This window comes from Bubalus kerabau, chromosome 7 (assembly GCF_029407905.1).
Source record: "Bubalus kerabau isolate K-KA32 ecotype Philippines breed swamp buffalo chromosome 7, PCC_UOA_SB_1v2, whole genome shotgun sequence".
Lineage (NCBI taxonomy): Eukaryota > Metazoa > Chordata > Mammalia > Artiodactyla > Bovidae > Bubalus > Bubalus kerabau.
The window spans coordinates 67,125,130-67,147,484 of record NC_073630.1 but is presented as its reverse complement, the minus strand read 5'-3'; the positions used below and the strand labels follow the sequence as shown (position 1 = coordinate 67,147,484).

The following is a 22,355-nucleotide window of genomic DNA, read 5'->3' as shown; positions in this document are numbered from 1 at the left end:
GGTAAGCTGATTGGATGGCATCACCAACTCAATGGACATTAGTTTGGCCAAGCTCTGGGATATGGTGAAGGACAGGGAAGCCTGGCATGCTGCAGTCTATGGGGTTGCAAAGAGTCAGGCATGACTGAGCGACTGAACAGCAACAACAGCTATATTCTGATGGTTACAAATCTAAATTACATATCTCCTGGGACTTCAGCCTAATATATATCAACTCCTACCAGCTGCATGAACTTGTATGTCTCACATCACCTCAGACCCTCATTTCCAAAACAGAATGCATAATCTCTTTGTGTTTTGTCTCACCAAACTACAGAAACCTGTAGTGTTGTCTAGTTTGTCTTTCTTTATGATTGAAGAAGGGTGCTCAAACTAGACTTTGGGATAATATCATTAATTCTTCATCGTCTCCAACTAGTCACTGGATTCTATCCATTTAATGTTCTGGTCTCTCTTGAACTTATAAAAGTTTCTTTATTCTAAAACCTAGTTTAATTTAGGTCAAAATGCTTACCATATTTTACATGACCATTCGTATCTCACTATTGGTTTATTTTTTCAGCCCTCTCTATTCTGACTCCTTCCTTGCTCAGTTGGTTTCATGAAGGAGGATCTACCTTCACTTACCTAATTTTGGCAAGTTTCCTTGCAGGTTTTTGCAGATGTTGTTTCTGTATTTGAATTTTCTTTCCTCACATCTCTACTAGGCTAAAATTTAATATACTTTTCAGGTCAGAAATTAGGTATCTGTTCCAAAGGACCCTATGCCTATTCCAGTCTCTTTGCCTCAGATATTTATCTGTATCTCCTAGTATGATATCATCATATCTTCATTACCTAAACTAGTACCTTGTAAACTATAGACAACAATATTGTACTATATGTGTTAATCAATGGTATACATCATTCTTGTAGACAGAATCTGAATTATAGATAAACCAAATAAATTACAAGCCAACTCACTGTTAATTAATGGGAAGGTGAAAATTTCCACTGAGGAGTTGATTCTGAGCCAGAAAATACTGTTTCTTCAAATTAAATGAAGTACCAAATTAGAGACCAATTTCAGTTAAGATTATAGGTATCCTCCCAAGGGCAGTTGACTGACCTGCTTCAGGACCTGTATAGCACAGAGGCCACTGGACCACATGGCATCATATTGACTATAACCTCCTGTAGCACTCTAGCTATATCTCTGTCTGTTGGTGTATTCATTTAAATACTTTTTAGCTAACATGCACCAGTTGGTGCTCACCTCACATTTGAAGCCACTGATGCACAGAGATTTGGGGAGCACAAACTAAGAAAGTGTTTCCTTTCTCTGACTGGAACTCATGGGCAGATCGCGGATACATATGTTTCTAGTTTTATTGGAATTCTGCAGAAAATATTACTTGGGCCGGGCATGGCTGGCTATATCACAGGACTGTGTTACAAGAAAGTGACCCACCATTCTGATGCTCTCATTCTATGTGAGATGGGTCTGACTGTGACCTCAGAATTGGGAGAAAACAGTCTGAGTTTGGATATACAGTTTGAAGTAGATTATCAACTAGTAATGGTGTGTTAGAACACCAGCTGCCCGCCAAATGGAGCCTTTGGGTAAAATGAAGATTCTGCACAGCATCCCTTGTTGGGAGATAAGAAAAGCCCTAGTCCCAGCTGGCTCATTACCAGGCAATTTTAGGACAGTATCTGGACCATACATTGAACAAACCTGTTTGTCTTCCTACAAACATTGTTGCATATATAGAATACCAACAACAAACTAAAGAATCAAATAACCAGTTCTACTGTGCATGTGTATAAAAACACATGTTTATGTATAAAGATAGTTGTGAAGGAATGCTTAGCAAACTTCAGTCTTAAAGGCGGCAGAACAGAGGATATAAAAATGCTTTCTTAATACAACTATGCAAATATTAAGCTTTCTAGGTATATCCAAATGCATTTAGGAGTTAGTTCTGTATTCATATATAGTTGTGATTCTCTATTGCTATTTTTTTAAGATTTCATACCTTAGTTAATTTTCGTTTTCTATTACATTAAAAAATAAGTAAACCATTGAAAGGAGAAAAATATATCACTGATATTAATCATATGTATTTAATTGAAGAAAGTAGGGAAAACCACTACACCATTCAGGTATGACCTAAATCAAATCCCTTATGATGATGCAGTAGAAGTGACAAAAAGATTCAAGGGATTAGATCTGATAGACAGAGTGCATGAAGAACTATGGATGGAGGTTCATGACACTGTACAGGAGGCAGTAATCAAGGCCATCTGCAAGAAAAAGAAGTGCAAAAAGGCAAAATGATTGTCTGATGAGGACATACAAATAGCTGAGAAAAGAAGAGAAGCTAAAGGTAAAGGAGAAAAGGAAAGATATACCCATCTGAATGCAGAGTTCCAGAGAATAGCAAGGAGGCATAAGAAAGCCTTCCTCAGTGATCAATGCAAAGAAATAGAGGAAGACAACAGAATGGGAAAGACTAGAGATCTTGTCAAGAAAATTAGAAATACCAAGGGAACATTTCATGCAAAGATGAGCACAATAAAGGAAAGAAATGGTATGGACCTAACAGAGGCAGAAGATATTAAGAAGAGGTGGCAAGAATACACCAAAGAACTATACAAAAAAGATCTCCATGACCCAGATAACCACGATGGTGGGATCATTGACCTAGAGACAGACATCCTGGAATGTGAAGAAAGGTGGGCCTTAGGAAGCATAACTACGTACAGAGCTAGTGGAGGTGATGGAATTCCAGTTGAGTTATTTCAAATCCTAAAAGATGATGCTGTTAAAGTGCTGCACTCAGTTCAGTTTAGTCACCCAGTACTGTCCGACTCTTTGTAACACCATGAACTGCATGCTAAGCCTTCCTGTCCATCACCAACTACCGGAGTTTAATTCATGTCCATTGAATAGGTGATATCATTGAACCATCTCATCCTATGTCGTCCCCTTCTCTACCTGCCTTCAGTCTTTCCCAGCATCAGGGTCTTTTCAAATGAGTCATTTCTTCTTATCAGGTGACCAAAGAATTGGAGTTTCAGCTTCACCATCAGTCCTTCCAGTGAATATTCAGGACTTATTTCTTTTAAGATGGACTGGTTGGATCTCCTTGCTGTCCAAGGGACTCTCAAGAGTCTTCTCCAACAACACAGTTCAAAAGGATCAATACTTCTGCACTCGGATTTCTTTATGGTCCAACTCTTCACTTCCATACATGACTACTGGAAAAACCATGGGTTTGACTAGACAGACCTTAGTTGGCAAAGTAATTACTCTGCTTTTGAATATGCCATCTAGGTTGGTCATAACTTTTCTTCCAAGGAGCAGGTGTCTTTTAATTTCATGTCTGCAGTCACCATCTGTAGTGGTTTTGGAGCCCCCCAAAATAAAGGCTGACACTGTTCACTGTTTCCCCATTTATTTGCCATGAAGTGATGAGACCAGATGCCATGATCTTAGTTTTCTAAATGTTGAGTATTTAACCCAACTTTTTCACTCTCCTCTTTCACTTTCACCAAAAGGCTCTTTAGTTCTTCTTCGCTTTCTGCCATCAGCATGGTGTGCTCAACATATCTGAAGTTATTGATATTTCTCCTGGCAATCATGATTCCAGGTTGTGCTTCAACCAGCCTGACATTTTGCATGATGTACTGTCATACAAATTAAGTAAGCAGGGTGACAAGATACAGCTTTGATGTACTCCTTCCCCAATTTGGAACCAGTCTGTTGTTCCATGTCCAGTTCTAACTGTTGCTACTTGACCTGTATACAGATTTTTCAGGAGGCAGGTCAGGTGGTCTGGTATTCCCATCTCTTTCAGAATTTTCCACAGTTTGTTGTGATCCACACAGTCAAAGGCTTTGGCATAGTCAATAAAGCAGAAGTAGATGTTTTTCTGAAACTCTCTTGCTTTCTTGATGATCCATCGGATGTTGCCAATTTGATCTCTGGTTCCTCTGCCTTTTCTAAACCAGCTTGAGCATCTGGAAGTTCACGGTTCATGTACTGTGAACCCTGGCATGGAGAATTTTGATCATTACTTTACTAGCATGTGAGATGAGTGGAATTGTATGGTAATTTGAGCATTCTTTGGCATCACCTTTCTTTAGGATTAGAATGAAAACTGACCTTTTCCAGACCTGTGGCCACTGTTGCGTTTTCTAAACTTGCTGGCATATTGAGTGCAGCACTTTCACAGCATCATGTTTTAGAATTTGAAATAACTCAACTGGAATTCCATCACCTCCACCTGTTTTGTTCATAGTGATGCTTCCTAAGGCCCACTTGACTTCGCATTCCAGGATGTCTGGTTCTAGGTCAGTGATCCCACAATTGTGGTTATCTGGGTCATGAAGGTCTTTTTTGTATAGTTCTTCTGTATATTCTTGCCACCTCTTCTTAATATCTCCTGCTTCTGTTAGGTCTGTACCATTTCTGTCCTCTGTTGTTCCCATCTTTGCATGAAATGTTCCCTTGGTATCTCTAATTTTCTTGAAGAGATCTCTAGTCTTTCCCATTCTATTGTTTTCCTTTCTTTCTTTGCATTATCAGTGAGGAAGGCTTTCTTATCTCTCCTTGCTATTCTCTGGAACTCTGGTCAAATGGGTATATCTTTCCTTTTCTCCTTTGCCTTGTGCTTCTCTTTTCATAACTTTTTGTAAGGCCTTATCAGACAACCATTTTGCCTTTTTGCATTTCCTTGATCTTTATCAAGTTCTTATGGCACTCTATCGGATCTAATCCCCTGAATCTTTTTGTCATTTCTACTGTATAATCATAAGGGATTTGATTTAGGTCATACCTGAATGGTCTAGTGGTTTTCCCTACTTTCTTCAATTTAATTCTGAATTTGACAATAAGCAGTTCATGATCTGAGCCACAGTCAGCTCCTGGTCTTGTTTTTGCTGACTTTATATTGCTTCTCCACCTTTGGCTGCAAAGAATATAATCAATCTGCTTTCGGTATTGACCATCTGGTGATGTCTATGGGTAGTGTTTTCTCTTAAGTTGTTGGAAGAGGTTGTTTGCTATGACCAGGTATTCTCTTGGCAAAATCTGTTAGCCTTTGCCCTGATTCATTCTGTACTCCAAGGCCAAGTTTCCCTGTTACTCCAAGGATTTCTTGACTTCCTACTTTTGCACTCAATAACAAAAAAAAAAAAAAGTGAAGAAGAACTAAAGATCCTCTTGAGGAAAGTGAAAGAGGAGAGTGCAAAAGGTGGCATAAAACTCAACATTCAGAAAACTAAGATCATGGTATCCAGTCCCATCACATCATGACAAATAGATGGGGAAACAATGGAAACAGTGAGAGATTTCATTTTTTTTGGTCTCCAAAATGACTGCAAATGTTGACTGCAGCCAGGAAATTAAAAGATGTTTACTCCTTGGAAGAAAAGCTATGACCAACCTAGACATCATATTAAAAAGCATAGACATTACTTTGCCAACAAAGGTCCATCTAGTCAAAGCTATGATTTTTCCAGTAGTCATGTATGGATGTGAGAGTTGGACTATAAAGAAAGCTGAGAGCTGACAAATTGATGCTTTTGAACTGTGGTGTTGGAGAAGACTTGTGATTCTCTTGGACAGCAAGGAGATCCAACCAGTCTATCCTAAAAGAAATCAGTCCTGAATATTCATTGGAAGGACTCATGCTGAAGCTGAAACTTCAATACTTTGGCCACCTAATGCAAAGAACTGACCCGTTGGAAAAGACCCTGATACTGGGAAAGATTGAAGGCGGGCAGAGAAGGGGATAACAGAGAATGAAATGGTTGGATGGCATCACTGATGCGACAGATATGAGTTTGACTAGGCTCCAGGAATTGGTGATGGACAGGGAAGCCTGACATGCTGCAGTCCATGGGGTCACAAAGAGTTGGACATGACTGAGCGACTGAACTAAATTGAGAAAGATTTAATACCTGGGTATTGATCAATACCTGGGTATTGATATCCAGTGATTCATGTCCTGACTTGAATGGCCTATTTTCAAATGCAATTAGAAAGTCTAGTCAGTTCAGCTTAGTAGTCCAATCAAATGGGTTATCCCCATTTGTTGAGCACCTAAGTATGTTTTAAGAAACAAAGATATGTAAAATACTGCCTCTACTCTCAAAGCATTCCCAAGGAGCAAAGCATGCCATTTCAAAAATCTTTAGAGAACATTTTCCAAAATTTAATTGCATGAAAATCTGAAAGTATACCTCTCCTCACAGTCACATTTTATCTAACTTAAAAAAATGACAAATCAAGTCATCTGAAATTCAAGAGAAATTGGTTTTGGAACTGACAGGGAAAGGTGGTAAGAGAATAATTATGACCCTTGATTCCTGATAGGTATCTACAAAAAAAAAAAAAAAAAAAAAAAGGAGGGGCACTCTGATTATGAGTAAAGGTTTCCTTCAGTTTCTACACTTAGATCAGCCTAGTTAAGTATCCTCTGGGATGATGACATGAGATACATAACAACAGTGAGGAAAACAGGAAGAATGAAAATAGAGCATTCAACTTTTAAAATTCAAGTTAAGGGTTTAAGAGATGCAAATAAATTATTTTTGGCCTTTTGTTTTATAGATCCTGAATTATTTCATAGTATAATATAAAGCACACTTGTTTTTTATCCCCTCCTTCTGGATTTGCTTGGCAATCCATGTTTTCTTGAATGTTAAATACTGTGTGTTTTTGCAAGGCCAGCATTGTAATGACAGGCTTTCCATCTGACTGGCAAAGGGTTTGGTGTTCCTAGTGTCCCTTGAAATGAACATACTGTTTTTTCTGTTGGTGACCCTTGAATTTAAAAATCTAACTTCCTTAAAATAAAGCTAAAATAGATAGGTTTTTGCTATATGTAAATATGTTTTGAAATAAAATGAGCAATTCTCATTTTTATTCTACTGATTTGTTGTAATGTATAAATAGGGAGCAGAGAAGGCAATGGCAACCCACTCCAGTCCTCTTGCCTGGAAAATCCCATGGGCGGAGGAGCCTGGTAGGCTGCAGTCCATGGGGTCGGGAAGAGTCAAACACGACTGAGCAACTTCCCTTTCCCTTTTCACTTTCATGCATTGGAGAAGGCCATGGCAACCCACTCCAGTGTTCTTGCCTGGAGAATCCCAGGGACGGTGGAGCCTGGTGGGCTGCTGTCTACGGGGTCGCACAGAGTCGGACATGACTGAAGCGACTTAGCAGCAGCAGCAGCATAAATAGGGAGATTATCTACCTTTGTGGTGAAAGATGCTCCTCCTATTAACATGGAAAATGATTTGTAGTCTGTGGGTAACACTGTACAACAGGAAAGTAATGGAGAGAGAGCTTATTGTAGGCATTGTCTTTATTGTCATTTAAACTGAGTATAAAATACTTTTGAAAATTTTGGAGGTGGAAAACAATAAAGAAAGGATATTACAGCTAAGGACTATTCATATCTGTGATATAGAAGATTTGTTGGAACATTATTTATGGAAGAATTTGAGAGCCTAACTGGATCTTAGAAAATTATTTACCTTAAGAGAAATTGCCAAGCCTGAAGCTGAGACATATGAAAATAATACACAAGAGAGAGGAATCGGGAATGTAGAAGCATGTGAAAGATGAGTATAGAATAGGCCTGTTTTGGAAAACTGATGATGTGATCTATACTTAACATTTCATTCAGTGGGGAGGAAATGGGTTTCTCAGAGCTAATCTTTTCTACTGAATCCAAGAAATAGTTGGCTTATATATAGTTAGATACACAGGCACATGCAAGCAAAAATAAAAGCAAATTCTTTGCAACATCGAGACACATAAAATCAAACAATTTTCAGAAATTAAAATAAGATTTATAAATGTGTTAATCACATTTGCAGTTTTTCTGCACACTGGCAGTGTCTCATTATGTTGGGTTCGCCATGAATCTGATCATTGTTCCTTATAGTAAGGGCCTCAACCTTCAGTGACTTGAAGCAGGATTTTGTTTCCTGGTGAGATTGAGGTTGGGCCACAGTGGTAAGAGTTCTAGCCACTAAACCAGTGGCCAGTGACAAGGCCCTGGCCCTTTGACTTTGCAAAAATGAATTCCCATAAAGACAGAAAGCAATGAAACAAGTGAAGTGTTTATTAGGAGGAAAAAGTACATGTGGATAGACACATGGACAGACTCAGAGAAGAGTCTTACCCCATGGTAATTTAAATCACTTAAATGGTGCATTCCTTCCAGATTTTCTGTGGCCAGTCATCTTGCTTTGTCAGGTTCAGAGTCCATTTCTTGGTATATCTCAGGGTCCTCCTGTGTGCACATATATCTTAGCCAAGATGCATTCCAGCGAAGAGGCTTATGGGTAGGTTTACAGCACTCCTTCTTTGACCTCCAAGGAGCCTCTCTGCACATGTAGGTATAGTTGGGAATGTCTCCTTGACCTCTGGAAGAACTACATGGTCTCTGTCTTTTATCTGGGCAGGGCTCAGCTCCTCCTCCTCTTCATTTTGGAATAACTGTACACAGGGCCTAACTCCAGCTGTTCAGGCTGGGATCTGTCTATCTCCTTCCTCAGTGCAAGTAATGTAATATTCGTAACTAAAAAATTTTAGAGTTTACATTTTTATGGTCACATAGAAAGCTTGTGTAGTGAAATAGTTCATTTCTTTTCCCTGAAAGTGACTAACCAGCATTAGCAATGGTTTAGACTATATCAGGAGATACTAGACCTTAGCTTTATGAATATGTGTTAAAAATTTGTATTTTTATTCTCATTTTTAATATTTTTAACATATCCCATAAAACACTCTGGTGCCTTTTTACTGTAACACTAAAAATTGCTCGATTCAACAACACTTCATTACACTTAGTGTTTCCTGGTCTAGAAATTATGTGCTAAGACTGTTTCTATATGCAAAGCCAGGTTATTCACAAAATCTTCATTATGCAAGTAACAATTATACTATCAATTTATTTATTTATTTCATTGGGTTTCATGTAATAGAGTTTCAAAGTTATCTCTAAAATGTCAAGTGTTTATAAGGGATACATATAAACAAAGAAGATTGTATTTCTCCTCAGTTACATCTAATTTAGTAATAATACTAGGTCCCATGCTTTTAAAGAATATGCAATCTTTTTTTTTCTTTTTTTCTTTTTGAAGGATCTCTCTAAGGACTTGTTAATAGAAGTCTCAAAATGATATAAATCTTATGATATGATTGCTTTCAATGATTCAATACTCTGTTAAACAACTGTTCTTCATATTACTATTATTTTAATAGATGCAACTATTGGATAGCTATATTTTTATTTTTTTATTTTTTTTGGATAGCTATATTTTTAAAGCCCAAGGTTGAGAATTGGAAAAGGAGATTATGGGAATAGTCTTGTGAAATGAATTATCTAACTTTATGAAAGTCCATTAAAATTACCTCCATTTTATCTCAGCTAAACAATTCTGATAGTATGACTTGCTAAATATTTAATGAGTAAGATAATTAAATATAGCTGAAAGACTTTACTGGGTTTCCAGAACATTGTCAATGCTCAGAATAATACAATTTGTAAGATATATATTTTTCTTAGAGAATTTGAATTATGTGAAATAATGCCCTTAGATTATTGTAACTGATATAGTTTTGAAATTAAAATTAATTTAGGAATTCAAACACTTTATAAATTTAAAATTCTTTAGTTTTGTTTGACAAAGTTGAGTCAAGGTAATGTATGTTGCTGCTAAGTCGCTTCAGTCGTGTCTGACTCTGTGCAACCCCATAGATGGCAGCCCACCAGGCTCCCCTGTCCCCGGGATTCTCCAGGCAAGAGTACTGGAGTGGGTTGCCATATTTATCTGGTATTTGATTAAGATCATTATTCCATAGTTATGTTCTTTAGATATTCAATATAGAGTTTATTAATTATTGCCACTCCTGCTCAGACTAGGATTAACATGATATTTTAAATATTTCAATATTTATCTCTTCATGTTTTATTTAAAGAAATGTTTAGTGTTGCTGTAGTTCAATCGCTAAGTTGTGTCTGACTCTTTGTGACCCCATTGACTGTAGCACACCAGGCTTAACCTCTCCTTCACCATCTCCCAGAGTTTGCTCAAACTCATGTCCATTGAGTCGGTGATGCTATCTAACCATCTCATCCTCTTCTGCCCTCTTCTCCTTTTGCCTTCAATCTCCCAGCATCAGATTCTTTTCCAATAAGTCAGCTCTTTGCATCAAATGGCAAAGTATTATAGCTCCAGCTTCAACATCAGGCCTTCCAATGAATATTCTGGGTTGATTTCCTTTAGGATTGACTGGTTTGATCTCCTTGCAGTTCAGGGGACTCTCAAGAGTCTTCTCCAGTACCACAATTCAAATGCATCAACTTTTCAGCACTCAGCCTTCTTTATGGTCCAACTCTCACATCAGTTCATGACTACTGGAAAAACCATAGCTTTGACTATATGGAACTTTGTTAGCAAAGTGATGTATTTGCTTTATAATATGCTGTCTAGGTTTGTCATAGCTTTCTTTCAAGTAGAACTTCCCTGATAGCTCATTGGTAAAAAATCTGCTTGCAACACAGAAGACCCTGGTTTAATTCCTGGGTTGGGAAGAGCCACTGGAGAAGGAGTAGTCTACCTACTCCAGTATTCTTGGGCCTTCCTTGTGGCTTAGCTGGTAAAGAATCTGCCTACCATGCGGGAGACCTGGTTTTGATCTCTTGGTTGGGAAGATCCCCTGGAGAAGGGATAGATGACCCACTTCCAGTATTCTGGCCTGGAGAATTCCATGGACTGTATAGTCCATTTGGGTCACAAAGAGTTGGACATGACTGAGTGATTTTCACTTTCTTTCCAAGTAGCAGACATTTTTAAAATTTCATGGTTGCAGTCACTGTCTGCAGCGATTTTGGAGCACAGGAAAATAAAATCTTCAATACTCCCACTTTTTCCATATTTTATTTAAAGAAACTTTTAGTGTTATAGTGAATGTTATTTGATAGTCTGCATTTTCATTATTGACTAGTATATTACTTGATTATTTTTTAATTTAATTTTATTTTTTATTGAAGTATAGTCCATTTACAATGTGTCAGTATTTGCGGTATGGCAAAGTGACTCCCTTATCTACATATAGACATTATTTCTTAATTTTCTTTTCCATTATTATTTGTCACATGATATTGAATATGGTTCCCTGTGCTATACAGCAGGACTTTGCTGTTTATCCATCCTATATACAATAATTGCATCTGCTAATCCCAAACTCCCAGTCGTTCCCTCCTCTACTTCCCTCCCCCTTGGCAGCCACAGGTCTGTTCTCTATGTCTGGGAGTCTGTCTGTTTTGTAGATAGGTTCATTTGTGCCATATTTTAACTTCCACATAGAAATGATACCCTACAGTATTTGTCTTTCTCTTTCTGACTTATTTCACTTAGTGTGATAACCTCTAGTTACATCCATGTTGCTGCAAATGACATTTCATTCTTTTTTTATGGCTAAGAGATTATTTTTAAATTGCAGTCTCTTTTTGATTATTTTTATTTTTAACTTTGTAAGGAAGAGGCCATAAACATTATATAAGATGTATACATAAAAGTAAACATTTTTATTCTCCTTTTAATGTTTATCCCTGTAAACATTACAACCTTTTCAAAATATGCACTTATAATTTCAAAAGAAAATACATACAGAATGAAATATTATAATATCAAATCCTATAGATATTGAACAAGAATTGATAAAATTCAATATTGTTCTTCCACACTCCTTCCCTGTTTATATATTACTTTTTCTTCTAGATTATGATTAGTATATTGAATACAATCTATTAACCTGAAAAATGAGCTTTATATAATCTTCTTAACCAACTGTCTAAATATGGAACCCAACAGGTTCTACTTTGTTTTACAGAAAAAAAAAGAGGATTTTTTTGTAACTTAATGTCTACTCTGGGTATCAATTTGGAGCTAACTGGCACTTGTTGATTGCTTAATTGATTAAATGATTGACTAATATCAGTTTGAAAACTTTCTTGCCATATCCAAATAGGAGACATCATATATATTTAAATGTTTTTTTTATATTAACTTGTGTAATGTTTTGTTTAACTTATAAATGTAGATCATTGAATTATATGCAAGGGAGCACCTGCATATCTTGGGAAATTTTATATCTACATATAATAGCATTAAATAAAGTGAACAAAAATAGGGATTTATTTCAGTATATGGAAATAAGCAACAGTGACTGTAACAGCTGGCTATTTTAATATTTTATATTTTAATATTTAATATTTTAAGTTGCTTAAGGAAGTGATATTAACCTCTTTCTAATTAATAAGTCTGTCTTTTGTCTAGATCTCTTTAAACTATTATACACTAAACCTCTACATTATTTTACTATTATGATTTTTGACCATAGATTTTTATTTAGATACATAGATATATGAGTGATAAGCCTGTGCATTGTGAAAAAGTTAGATACACTCTGAGGCCTATTTCATAGTAATTTCTACTTTGTTCATCATGTAAGTTGATATAATGAAAAGCATAAGTGATAAATCTAAATTTAAACTTAAATCTAAATTTCTCTTGAGGGTAGAAATTTAATTATGCAGTTAATTGGAAAATAAATGGCAATGTGTTATACTCAATGGCCTATAGCTTTTTTATAAATTGTGTTTGTAATCTGATATCATGATGATGGTATATTGAACTTCACTATGTCTTATTTGACAAAACACTGAAAACATATGCATCTAGTATTGCACTATTTTCTAAATATGATATTCCTCTTGAAAATAATGATACATAAACAAGTATAGGATGACTTCAAAGTGTAAGAGTGAGCATTTCCCATAGTGTATCAGTTTTAGACAGCGGATATAGATGAGCTGGCTTAATTCTCATTCTTAAGTTTGATTATTTCTGGGCATGATATGCAAAAAAGGTATGTGATCATCATTACTAGAATGTGAGCATGGGCTTGGGAAGACTTCTTTAGTTTCTTTTAATCTGATCTGCATTTAGACAAACAGCCTTTCTACAATAAACCCTCACCGGATTGTGGCAAAATTCTTTAGGGATAAGGAACTTTTTTCCCATTAGCTCTGATTGGAACTCAATATAAATATCCTTTCTTACAGTAAGAAAGGATATTTTGTCCCTTTTAAATCTTAATTACTGTTCTTGTTTTGGCTGCTTTGGTTAAATAATTCATCATATATTTGAAGACAGCTGTCAAGTTACTCTCTTCAGTTGAAAGGTGCCTGGTATCTTTAACCATTGTTTATATCTTTTAGTTTTTCAGACTGCATGGCCATTTTGGTGCTTGCCTTCTACTGAAAATAATCTGATTTGTTGATTAGAGACTTATCTTTTCCTTTTCTTTCTCTTTCTCCTTTTTTATGATCTGTGACAGAGAGTGCCAGTTGCCTATTAAAATTCATTTTTCTTCTTTACTAACAGAAAGCCAGTTTTATTTATGACAAATTCAATAAAAATTCACATTTCCTAGCTCCCCAAGATGGCTATTCACTTATTTTTTGGTAAATCATATTTAAGTAGAAAATGTTAGATTTATTCTCCCTGAAAATACCTTTACAGGGGGAGGGATTGACTCACATTGATAGACCTTTTCCTTTTGTCCTTCTTTCTGACTGTAATTCAGTAAAAAAGAGATGTTTTATCTTTTCTAACTATATTAAATTCTATACTTTTATTACTCTAGCTATCAACTTAGTGGAGGGAAGCAAAATTATGAGTTTAATCTAGGGTCATTTGGTATAAGATAAAAAAACAGTGTTGCTTTTAAACGTAGTTCATTATTTTCTCAAAATGAGTAGATTTTATGTAATGCTTCTTTTTTGTATAATTTTATTTATTTATTTATTTATTTTTGACTGTTCTGGGTCTTCATTGCTGTGCAGGCTTTTCTTTGGTTGTGGAGGATGGAGGCTACTCTCTGGTTGCGGGGCACGGGTTTCGCTGGTGACTTCTGGGGTTGCCGAGCATGGGCTCCAGGGCAAGCGGGCTTCAGTAGTTGCGGCTTCAGAGCTCTAGAGCACAGGCTCAATACAGCACCGTTGCAGTGCACAGGCCTAGTAGCCCCACGGCATGTGGGATCTTCCTGGATCAGCGATCAAACCCACGTCTTCTGCACTGGCAAGCAGATTCTACCACTGAGACCCCAGGGAAGCCTTATCTCGGCAGGAGACTACAAACATACAGAAGAGTAGAGACTAGAAATTCTTGCAAGTGTGAGAGTCATTGTTAACCATATTTGATTTTATTAACTATCATTAACCATTGTGTGTGTGATAAGTCACTTCAGTCATGTCCAACTGTTTGTGACCCTATGAACCATAGACCACCAGACTCTTCTGTCCATGGGATTCTCCATGCAAGAAATACTGGAGTGGATTGCCATTCTCTCCTTCAGGGGATCTTCAGTCTCAAGGATTGAACCCTTTTCTCTGGCATCTCCTACATTGGCAGATGGGTTCTTTACCACTAGCGCCACGTGGGAAGCCCTATTATTAAGAATTGATGCTTTTGAACTGTGGTGTTGGAGAAGACTCTTGAGAGTCCCTTGGACTGCAAGGAGATACAACCAGTCCATCCTAAAGGAGACCAGTCCTGTGTGTTCATTAGAAAGACTGATGCTGAGGCTGAAACTCCAATACTTTGGCCACCTCATGCGAAGAGTTGACTCATTGGAAAAGACCCTGATGCTCGGAAAAGACCCCTCCTCCTGATGGTGGCAGGAGGAGAAGGGGATGAAAGAGGATGAGATGGCTGGATGGCATCACCGACTCGATGCACATGAGTTTGGGTGAACTCTGGGAGTTGGTGATGGACAGGGAGGCCTGGCATGCTGCGATTCATGGGGTCACAAAGAGTTGGATATGACTGAACTGAATCATTTTAAAGAGGAATCAGAATAAAGAGAAGTCACTTTATGAGTTTGGGTCTACCTAATCCCCAACACATGGATTTTTCTGTCCTTCCAGACAAATCTCTTCTTCATCAAGGCTGATTTCACTTGGTTCTTGAAATTGTTAAATTTGTTATCTCTTCTTGTTACCTTAAGACCAAGCTCGGAATGAGTGATGTCATTGCAACAAAGGAGTTTTTTGAGACAAATGATGCGTCAAGTGGTAGAAAGACTGGGGAAGATATTGTTAAAATGCAGGTCTTCTACTCCTCGTTATAAACTGTGACTGTTGTCTTTATCAACATGCTTTTTACTTAATCAACATGCTTTTTATTTAATCAATAGGTGTTAATTGGACACATTCCATGTATCAAACATTTCAATCTTTGACACCTAGAATTATTCGTTTTTTGTGTGTTTTATACTTTTCATGCTTAGTGAAAACAGATAGTGAAAAATGGATTCTTGTAGAACTAGGAATATAGATGATCACTTGTGATATTTATAGATAGAATCAAAATTCAGGTGTCTCAAGTTCGGTAATAGCATTGAAGGCTGGACTTCTGACCTACCATATAGCTCAGTGTTATGTGACATCTTATCAGTGTGACTTCATACATGTTATATTACTGACTTGTAGCCTGAATTTTATTTATTTTGCAGTTAAGATTTTGAAGCATCATACTCCTTCTGCTGACAATTTGGGCCTAGTAGTCATTGTTAATTTCACTATCATGGAATTAGTTTGAACTGAACATTTAAAAAGTACACTATGAAAGTATTTAATTCATTTTCCAGTTATCAAGTATGATAGTATTTTCCCTTGTTGCCATCAGATTGCAAAGATGATTATTCTTTTCTGCAATCTTTTAGTAGACTGTTTCAAATACGTTTTCATTTAAAAAGAGATGGTAATACAGAGCAATTTCCTCATAAAATATGTGAATATAATCTTTTTTTCTGATAGTATGATTGGAATTAGATCCATTTTGGAAGGTGCTTTACATTTATTATTATCTTATATTACTAGCAGTAAAAGTCATGATTAGGAAACTGAAACAGAATCTATGTCTCTAATAAATATCCGACCTTTGGAGTACTATAATCCTTTCTAATTTATGCATAAATGGGAAGACTGATTATAATGCAAGACAGTGTTACTCTGAACCTCTATAGGTCATTGTAGAAAACTCTAAATTCCTTTTACATATTAAAAATAGATGAGTCAGTTTTTTTTTTTAATACCCACTACATTTTTGTGCAAGAAGAAAGGTGAACACACTCCAGTTTGCTGTCTAACTTTAAACTTTAGAGGAAATATCACATCCATTGGCTTCCCTGGTGACTCAAATGGTGAAGAATCCACCTGCAATGTGGGAGACCTGGGTTCGATGCCTGGATTGGGAAGATCCCCTGGAGGGGATGGCAACCCAATCCAGTATCCTTGCCTGGAGAATCCCCATGAACAGAGGAGCCTGGCAGGCAATAGTCCGTGGAGTCACAAAGAGTTGGACACGACTGAGTGACTAAGCACACGTCACATTCATTATGTGAGAATGTTGCTACACGGAAGACTAGGTGGGCAGCAAAACATGGTGACATGCCTAGTTTTTAAAGAGAAATAAGAAAGTATTTCTCTTAGAAAATGACACAGTGAGAACTCTTGCAGACATCTCTTCCAGTGTTAGGTAAGAATGCTGATCTTTAAGTCATGCAGTTATTAGCCATTTGATAGCCTTTCATACTTTTCTGGCTTTCATAAATTCACACAACCACATGTTCATTCACATCTGTAATGGGGAAAATGACACCTAATTAAGAAATGTTAAAATAAGTTTTAGTGATCTTTATATTTTTAACCTCATTGCATGGCAGTTTTCAAAGAGGCTTAGAATAATAAGTAAATTAGTTAGATTTTATTGCCATGCAAAATTTTGAATTAATTTTTTTGCAATTATTTATGTTTTATCATGTTTTCACCTTTATAGCACATCCATTTACATGAGATAAATTACTTTTTAAAAAGGTCCATTCACTTGTTACTTTATTTACTGTCATTTTATAAATATTTATTTCATGTCTAACTACTGTATTGTACTTTTCTGGATCCAGAAATTTTACCTGTCTTTAAGAAGGTAGCCTTTGGTCACTTGGATACAGACCCAGTGGGTATGAACTCCAAACTGATAACCATTCTCAATACTTTATAGAGTTTAGTCAGTTGAAGGAGTTTGTTTCACATTGGGGCTGTCAGAATAAATGTCAAGAAGCAAGTTCTAAGGAAATTCTCCAGGAAGCTATTTTCTATTGTTTCTGTGGAAGTGTCAGCTCTTTCCCTGAAGAGATTTTAATATATATTTATACATTATTGATGCTGAAACAAAACATAAATGTAGGCACAGTCCATGGTGATGGTGATGCTCTTCACCCTAATTTATTTTAGTTAATTTCATTTTATAAAAAAATAAAGGAGAGGGCAAGTCATCAGAGAAGGAGTTCTATGAAAAGAGGTTAGAGACTTTGCCATATCCCTTGCAGGAATCCTGATTCATTCTGGGTGACATATATAACTGAACATATCATCTTCTAATTGCAAAACAGAAGAAGCCCTGACAGACCATCTGTGGGAAACAAAGGGATCTTCCGCCTCAGTGGATACGGAAGGACTACTATAAGTCTCAATCTGAGCACAGAGAATGAGAAATGTTGGACCTGGCATCCTTTTATTTTTCCTGCCACATCTCCATGTATATTTCTTTCTTGTAAACATATCATCTTATGTGTATTTTCCAGTATAACTTTCATTCCACACATGTCTTCTTGACACTGATATACTCAGTACTCTTTGTGACAGGAAAGAGATAACTTAAGCTAGTTCTTAACTGCAACTGGTTCAGTCTTATGGTAGGCTCATATATGGATACACCAGTTACATTATAAAGGGATGAGGGATACTGAAACTTCCAGAGGTAAAAAATTCCTTGAAAAGTCGTAGATATTTCTTATGAAATTACTCAGATATGTTAAGACATTGCACAAGGGCTTTGTTCCATGGAAGTCTCAGATGCATCATGTAGAATTGGACTTTTCTTATGTTTGTATGTACATGATAAATATATTCCCTTGGACTGTAAAGAGTCTAACATATTCCTCTTAGGATCTGGAAAACTTTGTTTAAGAAAAGCAGGTATAGTGTTCTATTTATTTAAAGCTGCTGTAAACACTTGTATGCAGGTTTTTGTGTGCACATAAATTTTCAGTTTCTTTGGGTAAATACCAAGGAATGTAACTGCTAGATCATTGTAGTAAGAGGGAAAAGACTGTGAGGCTGAGAAAAGATTGAAAGCAAAAGGAGAAGTGGAAGACAGAGGATGAAATGGTTAGACAGCATCACTGACTCAATGGACATGAATTTGAACAAACTCTGGGAGATAGTGGAAGACAGAGGAGCCTGGCTTGCTATAGTCCATGGGATTGTGCGGAGTTGGACATGACTTAGTGACTGAACAACAAAGAGTAAGAGTATGTGTAATTTTGTAAGAAATTGCCAGGCTGCCTTCTAAAGTAGAAGTACCATTTTGCATTCCCACTAATAGGGGACCTTATTTTACAAATATGTTTTCAAGTACAAGGAAATGGGAAATTAGTGCTTTCCCTAAAAAATAGAAAACATATACTGTATTTCACTCATTCTAGGGTGCTATTTAATTAATAGTTCATCAGAGTAAAAATATATATAATACTATAATTAATATAGATAGCTGTTTAAATAGAAAAAATATGCATCTTAAAGATAGGAAACCATACTATGTAAGGAAAAGGATTTTTTTGGAGTTGAAAGCAATCAAAAGTTAATTTAATTTGCAAAGTAAGTTGAAACTTTAGATGACAATTCTATTTTTATGAGTTTGTAAGGAGTAGTACTATTTAGACCATTTTATTTTAATTTGTTTCATTTAGCATATGTACCTATTTGCAAAATATTTTAGTTTTTCTTATGTTATTTTCAATTGCTTTTTAAACTAGTACTTTGCATTGATAGTATGCTTTCTATGTGGTAGTGTCTGAATTGAATTTATTGAGTATGTTATTTGGGTTTTTATGATGTCAACCCAGTGTTTGGCACATAGATATGCCAAAAGTATTTATGAAAGTACACTGCTTCTGTAGCACCGGATATACTGTTTAAAATATGGAATGTTAATTTTGGAAGCCTAATACAATATGTCTTTTACTGATGTTAAAAAAAATAGAAAGTGGCCATTTTCCAGTATCTACTGGAATATTTCAGATTATGCCTTATGTAACCTAGACTATATGACACTGAAGATGGAATAAACTCTGGGTTCTCATTCTTCTTGAATTTTTTAGAGGCAATTTATATCCTTTGATTTTAGGTTATCATTGTGGGAAATATTGAAAAAAAAATTTTTTTTTTTTTTTTTCCAGAAAAATCACAAAAACTAAATGAGAAAAATCCCAAAGCTCTCTGGTGTCTTTATGAGAATTCAGGAGAAAAACATTAGTGGAACCTAAGTGATACCCTTCATCACTGTGTTATCAAAGGAGTCAGATAATCTTGTGACCTTGTTAAAGATCAAGAAAATAATCTATAGGTTATATTGATATCTGAGATATTCTTTTTTTAAACAAACAGTTAAAACTGATTTGCAGTTTTATGAAACACATTGCAGTGTTTCATAAACCACTAACGTATCAATTTGAAACATATTGTAGAAACATTATAAATGATTGTTGGATCACTAATCCTGCTCACAAATGTCTAAATAACCTATGTGCCACTGTTATGGGACTGTTGAAACTAACACCATTTCTATCACTAATTCTATAGTAAAGTCATTTCCAAAATCAAACACAAAGTGTCTGTTAAAGGAGAACTAGGATTTCCCATATCCTTTTTTTGTTTTGACTATTATGGCTAGGAGGGAATTCCATTTTGGTTAGAATGGGAAGAAAGGCAGAGAAATTGACTTAGTCATAAGGTCAGAAAAATGAGGGAAAACTTATCTCTTGCCCAGCAAAGGAAAATTTAAACCTTTTCCTGTAATGTGCATCTAGGTATTTTAAAAATGCATTCATAATGCCTATTTGTACTTGCTGATGCCTCAGCAAGTAAAGGATCTGCCTGCCATGCAGGAGACACAGGAGACTCTGGTTTGATCCCTGGGTTGGGAATATCCTCTGAGGGAGGAAAATGGCAACCCACTCCAATATTCTTGCCTGATGAATCCCACAGACAATGGAGCCTGGCAAGCTAAGAGTTGGACACGACTGGACAACTACTCATGCCATTTAAATAGCATTCCTTGTTCTGCTGCAAAATTGCTTTTAATAACAAACATGATCGGATAAGAACTGGAAATACTTAAATCAAGGAAAATAATTATTGATGGAAGGCAATTAAAGGGGGAATGGGTAGAGTAGTTTTAATTATCTAGGAACTTAAAATTTTATTTTGTTGATTTATTTTGATTGGAGGATAATTACTTTACAATATTGTGATGGTTTTTGCCATATATCAGTATAGATCAGCCACGGTATACATGTGTCCTCCCATCCTGAACCCCTCTCTCACGCCCCCAACCCTGTCTCTCTGGGTTGTCCCAGAGCACCAGCTTCTGGGTTCCCTGCTTCATGCATCAAACTTGGACTTATAATTTTAAATTTGTCTACCAAATGACCAGGCTAAGTAATTTACAAAACAAAAGACTATTGAATTAATATCTAATGAACCACTACTATTAATGTGTATCAAAATAAAGGGATATAAGAGATGGTAATACTTAGGAAAACAAAGAATGTGAGTATATTCAGTTACATATAAAAATATACACTTACCTACACATTTAACACGTAAATTTTTTTCTTTGCTTTTCCTCCCTTTCCCAGAAGCTGTCAGTTAATTAAGGATGACATCAAAGGACCTGAAGGGAGGGCTTTCCTGGATCTTACATTTAAAATCTGTTGAGCCCGTGGCCAAATCTAAGATGCCTAGCATCTTAGGTCTAGAAGGACCCGTTGGAAGACATCTGTATCACCATCTAGCGTCTCTGTCTCTGATAGCCTTTTCTCTCCCCTTGTCCTAGAACACCTTGTCTTACCATTTCCTGTAGTTCAGTGGTGTATTCACTGAGTTCTCCTTGGTCTTAAGATTCAATAGACATGCCTCCAGATTTTACTATAGAAAAGTGGGACCTTAAACATGAAGGGTGATACTTTCTCCTTTTTCTTTTAACAAGTCAGCTCTATTTTTGTCTGTTCTGTATATTGGACTCTGTGTGAGATTTACTTAGAAAAACAGGCTCAACTTTAAAACTTCTTAGAAGATTCGTGCAAACATTGATATAAAGGATAGTGTGCAGAATCAGCATTTTTCCATTCTACTGATGATGGTATTTAGTGAGAACCCAAGTGAAACCTTAGGGGATAAGTTGTCAAGAAGATTAGGTTCCATTGGAGAATTTTTTTTTTCAGTATTCATAAATATGTGGTCTATTTCACAGTGAACCAATCCTATTATAAATCAAAAGCAGATAATCTTACCAGTTGCTATGGTGCTACAGGGTGATAAGCAAATGAATTTGAACTGGATGACATGAGAAAAGAGTATACTTTTCAAAGAAAATTTTTCTCTCATTACAATCAGAAAATCTGGTTTTGATTTATAAAAGCTTTAGTCAGAATGTTTTCCTATATTGTGATCTTGAGAGCACTTTGATGGCTCCTAGGTAGCAGTGGGCAAATGAAACTCATAAAATCTACTGAGTGTAGATTGACTTTCATTTTTTCCTACATTACCACAGAACTCCAGGGATCCAAATATACTAAGAGGAGGGATGTCCAGGAAATCGTAAGGTAGTTGTTAATTTTTCCTTCTGTATAGTTATATGGAACTTGCATGTGTCAAATCATTTCTGTGATTTAGATCCACAATAACATGGTATCACTTACATCTTACTTTTTTGAATGTTAATTTCACCAATCCCTTGCCAACCATAAGCATTAACTTTGGTCAGTTTTAGGTAAAAATGCATAGGGTTGCATTAGTTTAAATTTTAGTTATTAGTCATGTTAAAATGTTACATTGATGATTAAGTTAATAAAAGTATATGTTCATAAAGATTGTTAAACAAACGAATAAACAGGCTTACCTAATTTTTAATGCAATAAGTTTTAGAAAAACATTTCAGATAAGGAATTCTCCTTTGTGGTTGGCTTTCCATAGGCTGTTTGAAAATATTTGATGCTATATCCTTCAGAATGCTGAAAGAATTTTCAAGTAGCTATGCTCCAGTATTTTCAACAGTTTGCTTAATTTTTGGCTAGTGTTAAAAAGGTTACTGAATCTTATGCTTTATCTTGAGTCATCAAACAATTGATTAAAATATTATCAATAGACCTACCATAT

The 22,355-nt window shown here is 36.0% G+C and overlaps 1 protein-coding gene across 1 annotated transcript in view; it reads left to right on the top strand.

The window, feature by feature from the left end:
• Nucleotides 1–22,355, top strand: part of KCTD8 (potassium channel tetramerization domain containing 8) — a 268,714-nt gene that overhangs the window by 150,736 nt on the left and 95,623 nt on the right. The window lies entirely within an intron of this gene.